Here is a 5,157-nt window from a genome sequence, read left to right as displayed (position 1 = left end):
GTGTGTGTGTGTGTGTGTGTGTGTGTGTGTGTGTGTGTGTGTGTGTGTGTGTGTGTGTGTGTGTGTGTGTGTGTGTGTGTGTGTGTGTGTGCGTGTGTGTGTGTGCGTGTGTGTGTGTGTGCATCTTTGCCAGCTGTTGACAGATATCATGACGATATCACTATCCCTTCATGGAAACGTTGCCGTATCACATGGGGTAAAGATGCTGCTTTTGTACACACTTGACCTTTAAAACAGCCCTGCGATGAGGTGACGACTTGTCCAGGGTGTACACTGCCTTTCGCCCGGATGCAGCTGAGATAGGCTCCAGCGACCCCCCGTGACCCCGAACGGGACAAGCGGTAGAAAATGGATGACCTTTAAAACTTAAAAACATACATGTACTGTATATTCTGGGCCAATAGTTTAATGTGTGCATGTACTGTGGGTGTGTTTTCTTTTTTTTTTAACCACATACTTTGGTACCCTTGTTTTGGTAAGTCAGCCGTTCCAAAATGTTTGACAAAAAACAAATCTCATAAACCAATAATGTATCTCGAGATAATCAAAAATAATGTAATTATTGCAGTTTTACATGCATAAAAAACATGAAATACATTAATGAATGAAATATATAGATGAACAATTACCATCAATTTTACTTCATTATAAGAAGGTTCTGGGTTCAATCTCGGGGTCTTTCTGTATAGAGTTTGCATGTTCTCCCCGTGACTGCGTGGGTTCCGTCCGAGGACTCCGGTTTCCTCCCACCTCCAAAAACATGCACCTCGGGATAGGTTAATTGGCAACACTAAATTGGCCCTAGTGTGTAAATGTGAGTGTGAATGTTGTCTGTCTATCTGTGTTGGCCCCACGATGAGGTGGCGACTTGTCCATGATGTACACCGCCTTCCGCCCGATTGTAGCTAAGATAGGCTCCAGCACCCCACGTGACCCCGGAAAGGACATTCTGTGATTTTTATGAATAAAATTGTAATAAATATTTAAATAGATTGTAAAAAATAAATGTTATAGTCCAACACTGCACGCAGAAGTCAATCAATCAATCAATAAATCAATCAATGTTTATTTATATAGCCCTAAATCACAAGTGTATCAAAGGGCTGCACAAGCCACAATGACATCCACGGTACAGAGCCCACATAAGGGCAAGGAAAAACTCACCCCAGTGGGACGTCGGTGACAATGACTATGAGAAACCTTGGAGAGGACCTCATATGTGGTTAACAATAAAAAAAAAAAAATACTTCTTACCATTAATGAACAGGTGCGGAAGACAACGGATTGATGGATTAAGGTGCATGAGAATGTTTCATATTCTGAATGTTATTTTTAACACTGATTACCAACGGAATTATTCATTACTTATCGTGTTAAGCAATGTCAGCTGATATTTATCTGAGAGCCAGATGCAGACATCAAAAGAGCCACAGGTTCCCTACCCCTGGGCTAGAGTATACAAATGAGTTTTAAGTCAAAGGTTTGTCGTTGTAATTTTTGAATCAAAACCAACAAACAACCAATATTGATATTAGTGTTAGTAGTAGTAGTATCATTAGAATAGTGGTTCTTAACAAGGTTTGATCGAACCCTAGGGGTTCGGTGAGTTGACCTCAGGGGTTCGGCCAAGGTAAAAACATACCTGACTCTTTGTGTGAATACAAACTTCTCCCTGTTGGCATATAACGGATACGGCAACAGCTGACTGATTTGCAGGTGTGTAATTTGTTGTGAGGTTATGCACTGCCTTAGTTTTGTTGCTTGAACAAGTTGATGTCCATGCACGGTTCATTTTGTGCACCAGTAAAAAAGTCATGTTAACACTTTAGTAGGGGGAACATATTCACCATAAATTAGATGCTTATTAACATGCAAATTAGTAACATATTGGCTCTTAACTAGTCATTAAGTACTAATTAATGCCTTATTTGGCATGGCCGTATTATAACCCTTACCCTCTAACCCTGACCCTAACCCTAACCAAATAACTCTAAATTAAGTCTTAGAATATGTTCCCCTAGTGTCCAAATAACTCTAAATTATGTCTTTGTTACTTAGAATATGTTCCCTATACTAAAGCGTTACCAAACACATGCAACTTTGTCTTGAATTTGAAAAAATATATATTTTATTTTCACTAAAGAAGGGTTCGGTGAATGCGCATATGAAACTGGTGGGGTTCGGTACATCCAACAAGGTTAAGAACCCCTGCATTAGAATTACTGACTATTTTTCTTTTATAATTTTTGGGGTTTTCCTTTTTTTTAGTATTATATTTGTATATCTTCTAAACCGCATTGTACATTTATATCTTGAGTATTGTGAAGCTGGGTTTGTGTTGAAGTCGGTGTGGCTCAATTTTATATTCTAAGGTTCTAAATTTCTGGGACTTATGCAAGTCCCAAATGCAATAAAACTGGTACAAACAGGTAAAAGAAAAGTTTAAAGGCCTACTGAAATTAGATTTTCTTATTTAAAAGGGGATAGCAGGTCCATATGTATGTGTCATACTTGATCATTTTGCGGTATTGCCATATTTTTGCTGAAAGGATTTAGTAGAGAACATCGACGATAAAGTTTGCAACTTTTGGTCGCTAACAAAAAAGCCTTGCCTTTACCGGAAGTCGCAGACGATGACGTCACCGGTGTGAGGGCTCCTTACATTGTTTCTAATGGGAGCCTCCAACAAAAAGAGATATTCGTACCGAGAAAACGACAATTTCCCCATTAATTTGAGCGAGGATGAAAGATACGTGGCTGAGGATATTCATATTGAAGGACTAGAAAAAAAAATAAAAAAAGGCGATTGCATTGGGAGCGATTCAGATGTTTTTAGACACAATTACTAGGATAATTCTAGGAAATCCCTTATCTTTCTATTGTGTGGCTAGTGTTTTAGTGAGTTAAATAGTACCTGATAGTCAGAGGGGTGTGTCCACGGACGGGTTTGTTGACGCCAGTGTCTGAGGGAAATCACGGCAGCTGCATGGGCAGCGCAAGCTCCGCAGATCCCCGGTAAGAGGCGACTTTTTACCACAATTTTCTCACCGAAAACTGCCGGTTGACAAATGGTCGGGAACCATGTTCGCTTGACCGCTCTGATCCGTACTAAAGCTTGACCTCTGGGAATTTTAAACAAGGAATCACCGTGTGTTTGTGTGGCTAAAGGCTAAAGCTTTCCACCTCCATCTTTCTACTTTGACTTCTCCATTATTAATTGAACAAATTGCAAAAGATTCAGCAACACAGATGTCCAGAATACTGTGTAATAACGCCATGAAAAGAGACGACCTTTAGCCGCAAGTGGCGCTGCGCTAATATGTCCCCTCCGACTCGAGACGTCACGCGCACGCGTCATCATTCCGCGACGTTTTCAACAAGAAACTCCGCGGGAAATTTAAAATTGTAATTTAGTAAACTAAAAAGGCCGTATTGGCATGTGTTGCAATGTTGATATTTCATCATTGATATATAAACTATCAGACTGCGTGGTCGGTAGTAGTGGGTTTCAGTAGGCCTTTAAATAATGGTATTTCATGTAAAAGTCAAACTTCAGGATGTGGAAACAATGATCTTTTTACAGTGTCCAAATTAATCCTTTAAAATGCATTTAGTTAATATGCAATCCACTCTCTATATAATTTTGCGTATGACAAAAGCTAATTAACTTGTTGGCGTCTCCTCTCGGTGAGGGATTTTGTCATTTGGCACGGAGCCATATTGAATGCAAACCGCAATTTAATGACTAACGATTACAGCCGTGTGATGACTTTGAAAAGTTTAGCAGCTTGACCAAGACATTTAAGTGTACAGAATAACAAGATAATATGCTTGCTCATAAAAATAACGACGACGCTGGCTGCATGCTAATGATGGAAACATTTCACATCACAGGATATAAAAGACAAAAGTCGACAATGTCATACCGTCAACCTTTTAAGCAGACCAAAAGGAGAAAGACATCTGCCCGGCACCTTAATTAGATAAAAGGAATGCTGGGGGGGATATTTAGTGACCCTGCAAGGACCATGTGACTTTCACAAGAACGACTATACGGTAGCAACAGTGACCACTTGTAATTACATCTATTACCTGAATGTGGGTGGAAAGGTCACACTTACATGGCGAAACACACATTGGAGTCTTCTGTGTTTACATGCTCGCATTCCAGCCAAGGGTAATCGATTATATTAAAGTGACACGGCAAAAAAATATTTTTACCAAGCAAATGAAAAAAACAAACATGCATTGTGTAATTTTATTTTATTTAATTTTTTTTAAATCATAGGTTACGCCGGTTTTGACCTTTTCCTTTACAGTCAGCTTTGCTGACCTTTAAAGACCATGGTGTCTTTAATGAGAAACTGCACCCCTAACAGAACAGCTGGCCTCACACATTCAATGTAACCTTTCACCAAAGTGTTTTTTTAGGACTGATGAATCCTAAATGAAGACATTCTTCCGGTACCATTGATGATAGTTGTGTCAAAGCTCAGGTTGAATTGGACAGCCAAAGAGGGACATCTACAGGCCGAACATTAGTATTGCCAAGCTCATTTTATTTGTTTTGACAGTAGAAATACAAAGGTCCTGAATAGTCCTGGGTTCAATCCCGGGATCGGGATCCGGATCTTTCTGTGTGGAGTTTGCATGTTCTCTCCATGACTGCGTGGGTTCCCTCCGGGTACACCGGGCTACTCCCACCTCCAAAGACATGCACCTGGGATAGGTTGATTGGCAACACTAAATTGGCCCTAGTGTGAATGTGAGTGTGAATGTTGTCTATCTGTGTTGGCCCTGCGATGAGGTAGCGACTTGTCCAGGGTGTACACCGCCTTCCGCCCGATTGTAGCTGAGATAGGCACCAGCGCCCCCCACGACCCTAAAGTGAATAAGTGATAGAAAGTGGATGGATGGATTTGCTAATGATTGTATTCTGTTTTTATTCATGATTTACACAACATGCCAACTTCACTGGTTTCGGGTTTTGTATTATAGTTTTTTAAGTTCTTAATGTGTTAGGATTTTATGTTAATTTCTAGTTAGTGTGTTATTGATCATAATTCATTTCCAACTAGAGAAAACACATTGCCATAAGTCAGTGGTTCTCAACCTTTTTTCAGTGATGTACCCCCTGTGAACATTTTTTTTAATTCA

The sequence above is a fragment of the Nerophis ophidion genome, linkage group LG25, assembly GCF_033978795.1.
Source record: "Nerophis ophidion isolate RoL-2023_Sa linkage group LG25, RoL_Noph_v1.0, whole genome shotgun sequence".
NCBI lineage: Eukaryota > Metazoa > Chordata > Actinopteri > Syngnathiformes > Syngnathidae > Nerophis > Nerophis ophidion.
This window is presented reverse-complemented; position numbering follows the sequence as displayed.